Raw genomic sequence first — 18,343 nt, forward strand, 5'->3', positions numbered from 1 at the left:
CCTTTGACATGACCGGCAGTATAGACAGGGGACGGTAATTTGCCATGTCGTTTTTGTTTCCTTTTTTGTGTAAGGCTGTTACAAGGGCTACTTGCATTTTACGGGGGAAAACAGCCTGGCACAAACATAGGTTAAAAATGTGGGTAAGTATGGGTGCGATCAAATCGGAGGTGTACTTTATGGGTTTAATTTGCAAGCCATCGATATCTTTAGCCGTACTGGTTTTTAAGTTATGAATTATATTTACTACTTCAGCCTCAATAACTGGTTTCAGGAAAATAGAGCTGCTGTTATGCGCAATTTTTTCAACGTCATTCTGCACTGTAGCAGGCTGTGAAACCCCTACAAAGTATTGATTAAACGCGTCTGCCAGAGACTTCCCTGTCAGCTGTAAGTCGTTCACAATCACTTTGCTCACTTTATCAGGTGAAATGTTACGTTTTAAGATGGAATTTAATTTTTTCTAGATGAGATTGGCGCGCCCGTCAGCAGATTGAAATTGGTTAGAGTAATAGTCACACCTCACTTTTTTTAAGTCCTTGTCAAAGCAGTTACGAATTTTTTTGAAGTCTCGAAATAAGTCTGGGTCTTTGTATTTAATGAATTGCCTGTAGAGCTTGTTTTTTTCTCGTATTCTTTTCATAAGCTCAAGGCTAACCCATGGTTTCCGTATGCTTTTACGTCTTTTAATATGCACATAAGGAAAGCAAGATTCATAGATAGAGCTCAAAATTGCGAGAAATGTTTCATAGGAACTGTTTGCGTCATTACAAGACAACACATCATACCAATCCACTAACTCTATTCTCTCCCGAAACGTCAACAAGGCATGTTCCGACAGTTTTCGCACTTTTTGTATTGGCTGCCGTATCTTCCGCACGTTTTGTTTACAGCAAATGAATATCGGTAAGTGATCGCTGAGGTCACACGTCAATACACCGGCTTTGATCTTATCGATGTCTAAATTGGTAAAAAACATATCAATAAGGGATGATGACTCAGTGGTCACTCTTGTGGGTACATCTATTACATTTATAAGACCGTAAACCTTCAACAGAACATTCAGCTTGCATGCCGTGGCATCATTTTTCAGTGTATCTATATTTAAGTCACCACCACAGATAAAAGAGAGGCGATTTCGAGTAGAAAGTTCAAATCATTGTTCTAGCTTATCGAAAAAATTTGACACGGAGCCACTTGGAGGACGGTAGCAGACTGTTATAACAGTGTTTTCTACTTTTATCGCCATTATTTCACAATCGTTTGTACAAGCAGACAGCTCTTGTAGTAATTCGCAAGTAAATTCTTTTTTTACTAAAATGCACATGCCACCACCTCGGCTTTTAGAGCGGTTTAAGTAGAAAGTGTTATACGATGGAATGCGAAAAACGGTAGTCTCATCAGTGGACCAGGTTTCGGTTAGCAATATTGCATCGAATGATTGTTTGATTTGTTCAAGATATAATGACAGATCTGATTCCTTATTTCTTACTGATCGTATGTTCAAGTGGAAACATTTGAAGGATTTTATGAATTCCTTTCCTATGTGTTTTTCAAAGGCACGTGGTAGTACATATGACTCGGTATTTTTATGGTTCATGTTTATGGCTTGGCCGTTGCAGTGTTTAGCTTAGTTTATCTTGGTCGCTTATGCATGTGACAACAACAGCCTTGTCCTTATTGTCTTTACGAACAAGAACTCGCCCGTTGTTGTGCCATGCGTTCTTGAAGTTAGCATCCTTTGCCCAGCTTTTTGTTTCTTGAAGCAAAGCACGAGTTCGTTTAGTTAGGTTCTCGAGTATGTACACGTGATCATCACGGCCGCGAAGTTTATTCCTGTTTTTCCACCACTTGTCCCTATCTCCCTGCCTTGTAAAACGGCAAATTATGCCCGGTATTTTTCCTTTCTTGGATGGAAGACAATGAATTGCTGCCACGGCATCGTCTGGAAGGGGCGGAAGCTCAACGTCAGGCGCCAGCGCATTTACTTTGTTCAGCAAGTCCTCGTTTTCCGTAGGCATGATGCCATGGAATTCTAGATTGAGACGCCGGCTTCTCCATTCCGGATTGTTGATTTCAGCTTCCATTTCACTTACATTACTGTTCTGGGTCTCAAGCTTTTCTGTCCGGCGCCTGAGTTCTTTGATATGATGCTCATTCTGCTCGACCCGGCGTAGCAAGTCATCATACTGCTCGCTCCAGAACTGCAATGAGTCCTCAATACCTTCCACTACATCTCTCAAAGGCAGAAGTTGGTCAAGTTTGTCGTTAATTGTAACTAACAAAAGTCGTACATCTTGTGTTTCAACTTCTTCGTTTGGTTTCTTAACTGGGTCGCGTATTTGTTTCTCCTGCAAGTGGGACACCGCCAAGCTAGACGGTATGCCTCTCCCTTCGTTTTGATGTTTTTTCCGACACTCCCGAACATACTCCCGTATGGTATTTGCAAGAACAATCACTGCACTGAATTGTACACTCGGGAGCAGACAAGCACTTGTGGCATGCGGCGCATTGCCCATCAGATGACATAATAACACGTCCGCAGCAGCAGAGGCAGCAGAAACATCAACAGTTATGGAAAAAAAATTTGCTCAGCAACAAAACTAACCTGTGTAAAACACAGAAGACGAGCGTGAGTCCGTGCACGATGGGTGCTGCTGCTGCTGCCAAAAAGTGAGGAGCCGCTCCAGGTGGAACCACTTATAAGCTGGATCGGCGACAGTAGCGCCTATCAGCTGACAGTGGCCGTGGTGCGGTCGTGGAAGCTCATCCGGGGCGCAAAGTAGTCGAGTACACGGACATGCGCTGTGGGAATCCGGGTCGGGAACAGATTTCAGGGCTGTCTCTGGGTTATCTGTGTAAAACACAGAAGACGAGCGTGAGTCCGTGCACGATGGGTGCTGCCGCTGCTGCCAAAAAGTGAGGGGCCGCTCCGGGTGGAACCACTTGTAAGCTGGATCGGCGACAGTAGCGCCTATCAGCTGACAGTGGCCGTGGTGCGGTCGTGGCAGCTCATCCGGGGCGCAAAGTTGTCGAATACACGGACATGCGCTGTGGGAATCCGGGCCGGGAACCAATTTCAGGGCTGTCTCTGGATTATCTGTGTAAAACACAGAAGACGAGCGTGAGTCCGTGCACGATGGGTGCTGCCGCTGCTGCCAAAAAGTGAGAAGCCGCAGCCACTGAGGAACATGCCCGTTAACGCCTTCTGGATTTCTTCACCATGCATATGGCCATCTTCTCTGGGGGGGGGGGGGGCAGGAGAGCCGATGATCGATGCGAAGCCCGAGTTAGGTCACAAGGCTCTCTCACAGTTTTGTGGTACCCTCGATGATTAGACGGGTCACTCTGGTGCATTTTATAGGTCTGGGGTGCACAATAAGAGCCTTTGTTCTGGCCGGAGAGACAGGCCGATCTACAGATGTGACAAGGTCGACTACAGCATTCAGTGCACTGTGCGGGCAAGCTCGGACAGTTCGCAGATTCCTAGTAAGGCCCCAGTTCCACAAGGCGACGTCGTTAGTTTATATTAAACATTGGACTGGGCCGCGCTGGCCGGAAAGAATGACAGCTTGCAGGCGTAACAATGCAATGTTCAATAAGGAGCTCAGTACAGAACCGTTATCGACAACCGGTATCGGCAGGAGCTGACCCTGCAGCATTCTTGTCGATACTGGTTGTGGAGAGCTGAATGCGTGACCAACTCACACGCAGAAAAGTCGGCCCGACAGAAAGCCTTGCTCTAAAGCATGTGGCCGCGCATTCCCAGGGCTGCTAGTGCCTGCATGAGTGCCAGGTGTGGCAAGCCACCAAAGGCGTTCTGCACGCCCAAAAGCACTAAAAAGGCCGCCTCTTTCCTGCATCCTGAATGCTCCAGTGCCAAGACAACGTAACTAAGCGAATCTAATCTGCAGCGGAGGTGCCGGAATCCAGTATTCTGCTCGGAAAAGTAGTCCTGCCAATCTTGGTAGGACTACTTGGTAGCCCTACTAGGGTAGTAGGGCTCCTACCAGATTGGTAGGAGCCCTACCAATCTACTCGAGGCGGGCTTCCATCGCCTTCCAGGTGGCTGAGAAAAGTAGACAGGCCTGTACTTTGAAGGGGTCGACGCTGGCTTACGTGCTTTTAGGATCGCCATAATAGCAGTAAGCCAGGACTCTGGTAGCTGTTTCCTGTTCCAGATATTATTGAAGTATTCAAGCAGTTAGGCCTTCTCACTGTCTGCCAGGTTGCGGACCATCCGGAACGTAATTCCGTCCGTTCTGGGTGCGTTCCGCCACTTGCCGCTTCGAGCGGTTTAGAGACGCGGTCAGTTCATGGGGCTGAAACAGTTCGTTGCACAGGGATGCCACTCTCTCAATGGTAAAGGCATGGTCGTGTACATAGGGTATACATATTGGTCTGTCAAAGAGCCGGGCTTCTGTAGGTAGTCCGGGTGGTCTCGTGGCAAATTGACTCGCCATGAGGTTAGCCGGAGCGAGCTCCGTGAGGTCTGGAGAGGTGGCTACAGCCAGTATTGGCTGACGAATGGTTGGCCCAGGCTGAAGCGTACGCGGAAGCCCCCACACAACTGCGTCGAGAGCTGAAGACGGTACTGCTCACACCCTCTCAGCTTCGCTTCCATCATCGATTTGCGTGGCGTCAATAGACTGCGTCCAGACGCCTGAAAGCTGTCTAATATTCTGCCGCAGAACTGCGGATGGCTCGGTGCTGAGCCCTTCTTCACGTGACCCACAACTAGCTTCTTCAGGTCAGGTACTGGACGTCCGGTCTTGGTTCTCGACACGACGGTAGCCGCTTTAGCTCTGTTGATTACATGCTGCAGGAAGTCACCGTCCACAGGAATCCCACTGACTCGTCGAAATATGTCCCACTTGACCGTAGAGCAAATCCGGCTCCTAGGGAAAAGTGCACTGTTGGTGTCCAGGAAACTTGAAAACTGATCTGATCCCCGCGTGCCTGAACTAATCGACCAGGTGCACACCGATTGCTCTGTTCCGACACTATTGTCGATAGCAGTACGCGCGACTCTGCGCACAATGGTGGGCTCCCCACTGTTCAAAATCTTGAGGCCTGCTCGAAGGATGACATCCGCAGTGGTTCGGCCCCGAGCACAGCAGCTGTCTCCACCCCAGGCATTATGGTGACCGTTCAAGTCCCCACAGAGAAGAAAATTACGACATAGGTGAGCAACTAGGGGAAGCAGGCTGGAAACGTTCCAAAGTTTGTTGGGACGCACGTAAAAGCTAGCTACAGTGGTGTCCCAGAAACCCAGACGCCCTGCTACAGCACAACATTCCAGTGGGCCCCTTGTGAGGGCAACAACACGGACTACCATCTGTGCGATGGAAGTACGCACGTGCACTGCACATCGGGTAGCGTCTTGGGGATGGCCATCCACCAGGCATGGTTCTTCGGAGCATCTGTAGACAGTGTAGGATGTGGTACTGAAGTAGCCTACAAATTGAGGAAGCCGCAGAGGCTTGCTAGTGACATACACTTTCTGTGGAGTGAGTACATTGTGCTCATCCTGAAGCAAGCGCTGTTTAAGTTCGAAGTTTCGCTGCCACAATGGGTTGGTGTTCCACTGTAGAAAACGTCGACGGCGGCTGGCCCGTGACTAGCCAAGATGGCTGGAAGTTTTTCTGCAAACCATCAGCCCGGATGCAGATGACTTTAAGTGGACTGTCCAATGCGAGAAGCCTGTAATCATTCATATAAGGTCTGAATATTATCGACTACTGCAAATTACAAACAAAATACCATCTGCATAAACGTAAGTTTTTATGTCCTGTAGACATTAAAAGCTGTTCGTTGGTACATTTGGTAGCAGCAGAAAAAACACTGAGCCTTGCAGTACTCCGTTCATTTGTTTGTAAGGAGATGATCAAAAGCCATTTTGAAACAATAAAATGTCCTCTTTGCGAGGAAATTAGAGGAAATCGCTCTAATTTAGGAATAAACTTTTTTCTTCATTTAAACAAATATATGCATTGGACCAAGCACACCAATTTCTTATGTCTTCTGTAATCTTTCTATTTTATAATCTTCATTAGTGAAAACCGCAGAATACTTTAAAAATCTATTAAATTCTAGACTAATTACCCGAGTATTGCTGGTGGTCGACCCAGCCTGACCTTCTCGGCCTTGAAATTCTTATTTATACAGCCTTGGCTTTGTTTATTTTCCCTATTGTTACTAAGGTATACAAGCAGAAACAATGAGTTGTATTAACGTGACGTCACCTTTCCGGGCGCGGCAGCGAAATGTGCGCCAGCTGTGCTGGCTACCACCTGGCTCCCATTTTGAAGTCCATCATTCCGGTGGCCGGGTGCACAGCGTCTGTGCAGTCCAGCGATTCCAACAGGTGCACACATGTTACTGCGGGCACGCTCCTTTCGTTTTAATTTTATTTGGCTTTGGAAGGTGAAGCTGCTGCAGTCATGGACAATGCGTGCTCGGTTCGCTTGAGCGTGTACGCCGAGAAATTACACGCCGATGCTAAACAACGATACACGGAACAAGTAACTCTCTGCAGAGCACATTGACCCGTTCATTCTGACGAGCGAGCGAGGAGGCCACTTTTGACACCGGACTTGTTTGAGAGGTAGAGCTCTGAGACATAAAGGAATGCTTGGTGCATGTGCGACAAGTTTTGTGACACACAAACTACTCAGAGCCACGAAATTGTTGGATGGTTGACTACAGTAGGTTTGTCCACGAACATTCGCTGAAAAGTCGCGTTGGCTGCTTGGCTGTGTCCACAAAGGTAAAATAGTCTGAAGGTATATTCTGTAAGCACTAAAGTTAGGTGTTTTACAAATCGAGTGCGATGTTTCGATTGTGGTGTTTTACAAATGTAGTTGAAGCGGTGGGCTTAACAGCGCTTACAAACTTGCACGTGAAAACATCATTGCACGGGGCATATTTAATTGTGATAAAGTAACATGAGACTGAAATTTCGGCGTAGTTGTCTCACTCGCAGCTTTCATCAATCGAACGGAAAGTATAAGAAGGAATAACTTAAGTTATTCACTAGACAGAGGTTACAAGCCACCTGTGCTTTGACGCATGTGTCCTGACTCAAGTCACTTTAGCGAGAAAAACTAAATAATGTGCATCTCATTTAGTCTCGCAGTGTACCGCACATCTATTAGTATGAATAGTTTAATGCTGAGTACTCCACTGTGGTGTGCTTTTCGCAGACGTCTTTGCCAGAGCATTCAAGCGGACTGCATTCACTAAGCTATCGTGACCTCCCAATTTTCACGTTTTGTTGGCACCTGGATAACTCAAAGCTGTCAGAATTTGAGCTCAACTGAGGTTCCATTCGCAGGTGAACCACTCTCAAGCTCTTACACTACAACATTGTTAAAATCAGCCTGGCGAAGAAGGCAGACACTCGCCTTGATGCTGCGCCGCCTCCTCCAACGGCTACATTGACCGCGACTAACGTTCGGCAAGGAATAAAAGTTCACTGGTTCCGCGTTCACACGCTCATCGCCCTTACATTTTGTGCGGAGGCTGCACACAAATACTGCACAATCAAAGGTGGTGGGCGCAAAAAACGATTCAACTTTACTATCACGCAGAGGCACACACAGAGTACATGGCCCAAGCTATGGCGGCCGGAAGTGGTGCCTTCCCCGCAATACCCCCTTCCTGTGCGAATATTCCGAGGTGTAGGCTGTGAGCGTAGAGAGTTGCTCGGAGGGGCATCTTTTCACAAAATGCTTGAGGTATCGAAATTTGAGGCAGAAGTTTCTGACACCAGCTTTCCAAAATCAAGGGCGCGAGCTGTCTGAAACGATATTACTCTTCCTAGGAGCGTCTGCAATCAGTCAATGCAATAACTGCATATATGCAGCGGTAGATAACTATATAATAGAATCAAAACAGCTACAACGCTAATAGTATAAGTACATATTTATTACTTATTTTTGTCAATACTCTAATTCATGTATTTTTACCATGATACTATTTTACTGTAAAAATTCTCATTTTATTTCTTCATAACAATTACTAACATTCTACTTGCAGAACTAATTGTTTAGTTAACCTGAAAATCCCCTTGTTTTTTTCTGAAAAATCTTACCACCACACGGTTCACGACCGATACCTCGTGGTGGGTTGAGCCATTCCTCTTGGTTACAACTAGCCAAAAACTTGACGTCCTTGTTCACTCTTAGCTACAGGTTTCTGTTACGGTGTGACGTGACATGGGTGGAGGTGCGCGGTAAGAGTCTATTCACTGTAACCATGAGAGAGATCTGGACCCCAAGATCAACGCCTTGGAAGAGACAGCTAACCTTTGGCGCAGGTCGTGGCAACATGCCTACTACCACCCCAATTCGACCCTCTTCCGGAACACTCTAAAATCATAGCAAGTGCGACAATGACAAGCCAGACTGAACAGACCACGTCTCCGCCAGCTTCAGGCCACCTGCCCCTCAAACCCCCAAGCCTTACGAAGACATTGAAGACTGGCTGGACCAATATGACTGAGTCACCATCACCAACAAGTGTAACGACCTCGAGAAGCTACAGTATGTGTATTTCTGCCTGGAAGAATCGGCGCGTACCAACTTTTTGAGAACCATGAGGCTGTCCTGACAAGCTGGCTGGTCTTTCGCCCTGATCTGTGGAACACATTCGGTAGTACCAACCGGAAAGAACAAGCAGAACGCCTCCTCAATCCCACCCATCCAAGAGAAAACAAAAGCGTAGCCATATTCGTTGAGGAGATGCCTCTTCTGTTCCGTCAATCTGGTTACGCAAGGACGAAAGACAATCCGGTACACTTTTTGATGCAGGGCGCCTTAAGAGCAGCTATTTACAGGAAAAAGTTTTCGAAAAAGTAAACAAAAAAAATGACCGCAGTTTCCCGACTGGAAACACTGATTAGCATGCGGAGCATATGTGTTGAACTGCGATAACTGTGGTTTGTAATTTGCGATATGCGTGTGTGTTATGAGTAAACACGAGTGAACACAAGTGTACACGCACGCACGTATGCTGCGAAAGACGATGTTTATTGGTGAGACGCTTTGGGTATTTTGAGGAAGATGGCTTTATTTTCCATATAGTGAAGGGTGAGTGGGTCTGGTTGCAGTGGTCGAAGGTCGAAATTTGCAAAGACATGGTCGATGCACGTCCCGCGAACCGTGGTCGGATGATGTTTGCTGTCGTGCGTTGCTCGTTTCAGTGAGTGCCGCGACTCCATGTAGTCGACCACACTATCGTCCTTGATGATGTCGACGTTGAAGTCGCCAGATATCACGAAGGGTCGTTGTTGCGGTCGTTGTTCAACGGCTTCGTCGACGTACTTCTCCACGGCGGCATGCGATGGTTTGGCCGCGAGGTACATCGTCATGACGTCGACTCCGCTGACGCTAGCGACGCAGTGCTCGCCGTTGGCGCGTTATTGAGCGCCGGGCCGCTAATGGAGGTCTTCGACGGACTCAACGTCGTCACGCTTGACGTAAAATCTTACGCCGCCCGCAGGTCGTTGGAACCAGTGCATGCACGTGGCCGGAGCGTATCCCGCAACGTCGACGTCATCGGTAGCGTTCCACGTCTCGGTGAAGCAAAGCACGTCCACTCTGCGGAGCACGGGGTCTCGCTAGACGTCAACGGCGTGAGCGCCCAGCGACCTGGTGTTGAGCAGTGCCAGGGTGAAGTGGGACTCGGAGTCAACGTCTTCGAGCGCGCGAAAGTATCGTTGGGTGACGGTGTCCAGCCTGTCGTTCTGCAAATGTTCAAACTCGTCGGCCTTGTTCTTGTCGACGTTTTCGCGCGCGTGAGGAAAGTGGTGATCGCCGGCTTCGTTTGTGAGGCACAGGTTGTTGACATCGGTGCAACGAGACGAAGCGTCTCCGGAATCGCTTGCGGTTCCAACAACACATTGGCTGACGCTATTGGAAGGTACGTGAGTAAGTGTGTTTGCGGATTCGTTAGCATACTGTCACGTTTCTTAAGACAAACTTGGTTTAATGAGTTTGTTGAGTCGACTAGCCAAGCAGCAGCTCAGACAGATCGTTGTTGTCTTCTTTTACTCCTGGATCTCAACCAAGCATATCATGTGGCAATAGTCCCCCCTTTGAAAGCATCGACTCGATGCTCGTAAAGAAAAAAAAATGAAGGCATACACACGCAGATACAGAGAACTAAAAGAGGGAGAGTGCCAGTACTCGCAGCGCAAATGAGTAAATTTCGCCAATGCTTGCGCCAAGCGCAAAAAGAAAAGGCATAAAAACACAGGAGAACACGAACAGCAGCAGCAGCAGCACAATGTCACGGCTTGTCGCAACACGTGAACCACAAGGGCTACTGTGTGAAGTAGGGCTTCAGCCTAACGACATGCACGGTTTCGGGTCGAAGTTGTCGACGAGAAGACGCTGCGCCATCCGGAAATACCTCGTAGGTAAGATCTGTGACACGTCTAAGAACCTTGTATGGTCCAAAATAACGGCTTAGGTGTTTTTCGGATAAGCCTGGTCGCCGGACAGGGGTCCACATCCACACTCGGTCCCCAGGGTGGTAGGTGACGTTTCGATGGCGGAGGTTGTAACGTCGTGCGTCTTCATCTTGTTGGTGACTGGTCTTTATGCGAGCTAGCTGACGAGCTTCTTCGGCGTATTGAGTGTATTGCTCAGCGTCTGGAGCGATTTCATTGCTTTGGTCACACGGAAGCATAGCATCGAGCATGGTTCGCACGCTGCGTCCGTAAACGAGTCGGAAAGGCGGAAATCGCGTTGTTTCTTGCGTTGCCGTATTGTATGCAAACGTGATGTATGGAAGAATTTCGTCCCAGGTTTTGTGTTGTACGTCAACGTACATTGACAGCATGTCCGCTATGGTCTTGTTAAGCCTCTCTGTCAGTCCATTCGATTGCGGGTGATAAGCCGTCGTTTTTCGATGACTTGTGCAGCTCAATTTAAAAATGTCCTCCATCATTCGTGCTGTAAATGACGTCCCTCTGTCCGTAATCACGCATGACGGGGCACTATGCCGTAGGACGATTTGGTGCACAAAGAACTGTGCGACTTCAGAGGATGTGCCATGGGGTAACGCTTTTGCTTCAGCATAACGAGTAAGATAATCTGTCACAACTATAATCCATTTGTTCCCAGAGGACGACAAAGGGAAGGGTCCAAGAAGGTCCATTTCCACGAGGTCAAACGGTGTCTGTGGTGGTGCGATCGGCTGGAGCAGGCCTGCGGGTCTCGCAGGCGGAGTCTTGCGACGCTGGCACTCACGGCAGCCTTTCGCGTATCGATGTATACTAGTTGATAGTCGGGGCCAGTAATACTGTTGGCGTACTCTGGCGAGAGTTCGTGAATAGCCCAAATGTCCTGACGTGGGCTCGTCGTGGCACGCAAGGAGGATCTCGTCCCGCATTTCGGTAGGAACAACGAGTAGGAAGGCTTTGTCGCTACTACGGGCGTTTTTCTTGTAAAGAATACCTCTTCTTAAACAAAAAGAGGACAGTTCGCGAGCAATGTGTCGAGAGACCTGACAGTTCCGGGCTTCCAGGGAATCAATAGCTGGGCGTAATTCGTCGTCTGCCCGCTGTTTTGATATAAATTCGAAATCGCTGACTGCTCCGAGAAAGACATCTTCATCCTCGGAGCCCCTGACAGCGTGTCCCACAGGAGCTCGAGAAAGCGCGTCGGCATCTTCATGTTTGCGCCCTGACCTGTACACAATCGTAATATCGAACTCCTGCAAACGCAAACTCCACCGAGCGAGACGGCCGGATGGATCTCTGAGATTGGCCAGCCAGCAGAGCGAGTGGTGGTCAGTCACCACTTTGAAGGGACGACCGTAAAGGTAAGGCCGAAACTTGGTCGTCATCCACACGACTGTGAGGCATTCTTTTTCCGATGTAGAATAGTTGGTCTCGGCTCGAGAAAGAGTACGTCTGGCGTAAGCTATTACATGTTCAACGCCACCGTGTCGTTGTACAAGGACAGCGCCAAGTCCGACGTTGCTGACATCTGTATGAATTTCTGTAGCAGCGTCCTCATCAAAATGGGCAAGAACAGGGGCTGTTTGCATTCTCTGCCGTAGCTCTGTAAACGCTGCATCTTGTTCTGCGCTCCAAGTAAAAGGCACGTCATCTCGGGTGAGTCGCGTAAGAGTTTCAGCTATCTTCGAGAAGTTGGCGATAAATCGGCGATAATACGCGCACAAGCCGAGGAAACGGCGTACTGCTCTTTTATCTGATGGAACAAGGAAGGCGGCGACAGCAGCAGTTTTGTCTGGATCAGGTCGCACTCCATCCGCACTAATGACATGTCCCAGAAATTTCAGCCTTTCATAGCCGAAATGGCATTTTTGGGGTTTCAGCGTGAGTTTAGCTGTGCGAATGGCGTCCAGAACCTTTCTCAGACGCTTCAGATGTTCTTCGAAGCTCTCGGAAAAGATGACCACATCATCGAGGTAGACAAGGCAGCTTTGGCACTTTAAGCCAGCGAGAACTGTGTCTATCATCCTCTGAAAAGTGGCTGGGGCAGAACAGAGGCCGAAGGAAAGAACACGGAAAGTCCGTCTGGAGTCACAAACGCGGTTTTTTCTCGGTCTCGTTCATCCTCTTCAATTTGCCATTATCCACTCTTTAGATCGATGGAAGAAAAATACTTCGCGCGTCGTAATCTGTCGAGAGAGTCGTCGACCCGTAGAAGTGGGTAAACGTCTTTTTTCGTGACGCTATTAAGCTTCCTGTAGTCAATACAAAATCGCAGCGTACCGTCTTTTTTCTTCACTAGAACGACTGGCGAGGACCAAGGGCTGTTGGATGGTTGAATAATCCCGTCATCGAGCATATCTTTTACTTGTGTCTGAATAGCCGCACGTTCTTTGGAAGAAACGTGATAAGGCTGCTGCCGGATGGGGCGGACGTCATCGTCGGTAATAATTCGATGCTTGGCGAGGTGTGTTTGACGGACTTTGGAAGAAGAGGCGAAGCAAGACCGAAACTCCCTCAAAAGGTCATGAAGTGCAGCCTTGCTTTTGTCTGACAGCGTCGAATAAATGTCGATGTGGTCTAGAAATCCTTCATCCTCATGGATTTCCTCGGACGCGAAGCACTCCGTGACGTCGGCAACAGGGTCTCCATAAGCTAGGGTGGTTCCGCGGAAAAGATGCCGGTGCTCGTAGTTGAAGTTAGTAACTAGTATTTGCGACTGTCCGTTAAGGACACGCACAACACTTGTGGCAGCACATACACATTGGAGTAGCAGAAGTGATAAGTTGCTTTCAGCCACCACGTCACCGTCCCGGAGGTCTTCACAAATGACTTCGATGGGAACAGTCGCTCGAGGCGGCAGCGTCACACTGTCATCAGCAACACGCAGCGCAGGTCTACGGCAGTTATCAGCGACTCGATCTGTTGCGCCTTGAGTCGAGAAGGTCACAATGCGCTCACGAAGATTTATGATGGCACCGTATTCCCGAAGGAAGTCCATGCCTATAATCAGCTGACGTGAACAGTCGCGCAGAACGAGGCAGCTGAGCACAACTTTTGACGCACGAATTTTCACTCTTGCCGTACAGCGACCCAATAGTGTTACAACGTGTCCTCCAGCAGCTCAAATTCGCGTTTCATTCCACGGCGTAATCACTTTCCTGAAATCTTTTGCTAGCCTCCCGCTGATAATCGAATAGTCTGCACAAGTGTCTATCAATGCATTGACCTGAAAACCGACAATCAGCACAGGTATGTCAAGTGACACGCGGTCACTGGCTTCAGATGTGGATTTCGGCGTTTCCTCGGTACTGCGATTATTCTCTCATTGAATGTCTTTCGTGTTGCGTCCAAGCGTCGATGGGAGGTCTTCCGCACTTTGAGTCCCAGCGACCTTGCCTCCGAAGGCCGCTGCCTTCAGTTTTCCCGACGAGGGCTTGGAGAGCGTTCCCGTGCCGTCACCTCGAAACGTGACCCAGTGGCTGCGGGTCTCCTCGGAGATGGTGACCGCGATTGCCGTAGTGTAAAGGGTGCACGCTGTTGCGCGACATACTCTTCGATATCCCTCGGCCTTTTACAAATTTGGGGACGAGGTGAATTGCCGGAAAATCCACGCAGGCCAAGTTGCCGGTATGGGCATTCGCGGTAAATGTGACCAGCCTCACCGCAATGATAGCAGAGGGGTCGTCTGTGCGGCGTACGCCAGAGATCAGACTTGCGCGTCGGTGCACGGCGACCATCAATGTCCAAACCAGCGTGCGCCGACTGAATCGCGACTGACGGCATCATTGTCTTGATCGGGACGTATGGCACTGCCTGAAGCAGAACGTGCGGCACTGTCTGGATCGGGACGTGTGGTACTGTCTGGATCGGGACGTGCGGCACTGGCTGGGTCGGGACTCCTTGACCAGAACGAGGCGTGGCAGATCGCAAGGCTTCCGCGTACGTACGACGGCGACTGTCAGTAGAAACAGGAGCCGTTTCCAGATCAAGCGACATCGGCGGAAAACGATGGGCGTGCAAAACCTGCTGGACCTCATCACTGATGACACTGGTCATAAAACCAACATCGATTTGCCTTGTCCCGTACATCTTTTCCATTTCTTCCCGGACGACAGATCGAATGATCACGCGAATCCATTCGGGGCTCTTGCTCCCTGGGGTGGCGAAAATTTCGGGAGTTGAGGCAGCATTCACTTGACGGTCAAACAGGGCAGACCGTTGGTGCAGTACTTGCTCCATTGTTGCCGCTTCAGTAAGAAACTCAGCAACACTCTTGGGGGGACTACGCACCAAACCAGCAAAAAGTTGTTCCTTCACACCACGCCTGAGGTGGCGAAACTTTTTTTCTTCTGCCATAGCAGGATCCGCTCGCTTGAAAAGCCGTGTCATGTCCTCAACGTACATCGAGACGGTCTCGTTTGGCATCTGGATGCGTGATTGTATTGCATGCTCCGCCCGTTCGCGGCGGTCGGGACTCCTGTAGGTCTCCAGAAGGCGACGCTGGAACTCGCGCCAAGATGTCAGAACATCATCCCTGTTCAAAAACCACGTCTTGGCACCGTCCTTTAAGCAAGTGTACACGTTCCGGAGCTTCGCGGCATCATCCCAGTAATTTATCGCTGCGACACGTTCGAACTCACTCAGCCAGTCGTCAACATCTTCATGCTGCCCTCCGTGAAAGGGGCTAGGCATGAGCGGGTTCTGGACAGTGCAGTGTATTGGCGTGGAAGGTGTCGGAGCTTGCACGGGATCTTGTGTCGAAGTCATAGTCGCTGCGTCAGTGGTTGGTGTCTCAGGTGGTAGGCCTCGTTGGCGGCGGCTTACTCTGTGAACAGGAGTGTCCACGGGTGCAGGGCTTGTGTTCCGGCTGCTTGGTGGGGTCTTGGGCATCGGGTGGATCGTGAGACGTTGTACCCAGAAACTCCACCAGTCTTGTCACGTTTCTTAAGACAAACATGGTTTAATGGGTTCGTTGAGTCGACTAGCCAAGCAGAGCTCAGACAGATCGTCGTTGTCTTTTTCACTCCTGGATCTCAACCAAGCATGTCATGTGGCAATACATTTTCACCAGCGTCATCAGACCTAGAGCAACCGCACAAACCAACCGACGAAGGGCGGCGCGCCCCGGCACTCGTTTATTTATAGTGAGCGCTGGCTCCGGCCTGTGCATCTAAACGTCGCACGGCGCGTGGAGAGGTGAAGCGCGCGCAGCGCGCGCTGTGTTGAGAGGAGGAAGGGATGCACAGATGGCTGGCGGAGGAGGGGGGGAGGCTGCGGATGACGACGGCGCATGACTAGCCCCTAGTATATCATGCTCCGCTTGTGAAACCTGAACATAATCACGACGTTACAACGTGAGACAACGAGAACTTTTATTGCCAATCATCGTATCAAGTGGAAATTCAATCCCAAAAACGCAGCCTGGTCGGATGGCTTCATGAATGGGTAATACGCAGCGTCAACTCATCTACGCAAAAAGTCATATGTCGGCGTTCACTACACATCGATGAGATGTATACCTTAGTCTGTGAAGTTCAAAGCATCACTAACAACCGACCACTTTCGTACGTTTACGAAGAACTGGACGAGCTCACTTCTTGCGGCACCTGAGATTCATGTGTACTTTGGCGCAGATTCACCAACACTACTGCTGGCCTGAGCTTAGTTGGGACATGAAGCATTAAGTAAAACGTGAAGTATTACGTAAAAACGTAAAGAACCACACCATCGCCCCGGTGGCTTTGGGAAGCCCGTTGCCTTTCTGACACAAGCGTTTGGACAGATTTGCATGCACCCGCTCAGACCTTTTGGCAAGTTTCATGACGGCAAAAACTAGATTGTAGTCGCTACTCAATAAATGACGTGTTCCTGCAAAACGATGGCGTTACAATGTGGCTCCGGGATTCAGATTGCCCATTTTGTATGTAGAACATATCCTCCGTCATGTAGCACCAGCATTTGTCATAACTGATTGCTCGTGGAACAGCGTTTACCGCACAAATGATACAAGACGTCATGTAGCTTAGTGTAACAGCTCCTTGAAGAAGTACTACATACCACCTATAAAACAGCGGCTTTACACAGAAACAAAACAAGACATTCACCAGTATTCTATCCACGTACGTTGACAAGACCACGAAAACTGGGATAACATCCTCCTCTATGTCACATTCGCTTACTACACCGTTGTGCAAAAAAACTACTGGGTTCACACCTTTCCGGCTGCTTCACGACAGGGAGGTCACAACAGTGCTGTATGTCATGCTCCTACCTGACATGCACAACACTAGTGGGAAGATTAACAAATTTTTCCAAACTCGTGGACGCAGCTCGTGAGCTTGCAGTCAAACGAACACAACAACGCATCAGCTCACTGCTGTACAACGCTCGGAATCACGACGTTTCTTAGCAACCCTGAGAACGAGTAGGGTCGTAAATTTCAATTCAACAACGGGCCTGATCGTAAAGGTTGATACACCACTTTTTTTGGTATCTATAGAGTTCTCCGTCGTCTTAGCGAAGTCAACAAAGAAGTTACTCACGAAGACACGGCTCATAAATGCCGCCATTCACAACAGCCACACGTTGACCATGTTTTCAGAATAAAACCGTTTTACCAACGATGATTATTCGTCGTACTCTATTGTGTAGACTTGTCAGGATTGTGAACGCCCCTTGTGATGTGGTCATTACATGATTGGTTTTCATCTGGTAATTATTCTGTGACATCGGAACGATGTTATTTGACAAGGGGATGATTGAGACCAGTATAAGTTGATTGTATATTCTCTCTTGATGCTGGCAGGCTTGTATGTGCCACTGTTGAAAACATGACAAAAACTAGCGTATGGAAAAGACAATAAAGTTGTATTGCCTGTGGTATATCCATCCTGACGTCCTTGTGGGCTTTGAAATGCAGGTTTCTATAATGGTATAACGAGACAATGAATATAATTGTTGGAGTTTAACTTCGCAAAATCACCCAATGATTATGAGACGCAGTAGGGGAGGACTTCATGCATTCGAACCATCTCGTGCGTTCCAACGTGCAGCTAAATCTAAGCACACGGCCCTCAAGCAGTTTCGCCTTCATCGAAAATGCGGTCTCCATAACCAATATTTCTTCTTGCGACCGTGGATCAGCAGCCGAGACCACCGTGGCGGGTTAAGTTTCGGAAAGCTACTCACTTGAGTTGATCAATGTATGGCTTCAGCATATATGCAGCTGCCAACTATTTACAGCGCTTCTAATTGATGCTCCAACCCATTGGATATGGAAATCTGGACTGTGCACCAAACAAATTGCCTCGTGCTGTCATGCCGAGTGCTGAAATCGTGCCCAAAGGAGAACAAAGCGTAGAGGTCGCTTCGAGACTTATTGACATCCGACAGTCTTCAATGTTTCTAAAACCATAAGTCTCAAGGAAGAAGGCTGCGCCGACATTCTAGAAAGAAGAACTGGCCGAAATTTTTGATGGACATTATTTTATATACACATGAGGCTAAAGTTTGGAACATGGTTAGGGGAGTTGCAGGATGGCAACTGTAGTCCCACTCGTAAACACACAGGGCGGTAGCTCGAAAACCAGGTGAAATCCATCCGCGCACAATTTGAACAGGTCTCTAGCCTAGTGCACTATACTGGATTATTCCAACAATGCTATTGCAGGATAGAAAAACAAACTAAAGCGAATATTCTCTACTCATGACGAATACAAAGATTTTGCCGTTTTTGCTAAACTAAAGGCCACGCTAAACTGATGCATAAAAGCAACCCTTGTCTCCGACCATGTTGAATATGGAATGTTGAAACACCTATCCTGTGAATCCCATGGCCCCCTCTCCATGAAGAATGCTGTATGGTTTTCTATT

General features: G+C 48.7%; 1 protein-coding gene and 1 pseudogene across 3 annotated transcripts in view; one reads left to right on the top strand and one right to left on the bottom strand.

The window, feature by feature from the left end:
• Nucleotides 1-18,343, top strand: part of LOC119179728 (uncharacterized) — a 225,712-nt gene that overhangs the window by 37,445 nt on the left and 169,924 nt on the right. The window lies entirely within an intron of this gene.
• Nucleotides 1,626-2,529, bottom strand: LOC142767158 (uncharacterized; annotated as a pseudogene).

The sequence above is a fragment of the Rhipicephalus microplus genome, chromosome 7 (genome assembly GCF_043290135.1).
Source record: "Rhipicephalus microplus isolate Deutch F79 chromosome 7, USDA_Rmic, whole genome shotgun sequence".
Taxonomy (NCBI): Eukaryota; Metazoa; Arthropoda; class Arachnida; order Ixodida; family Ixodidae; genus Rhipicephalus; species Rhipicephalus microplus.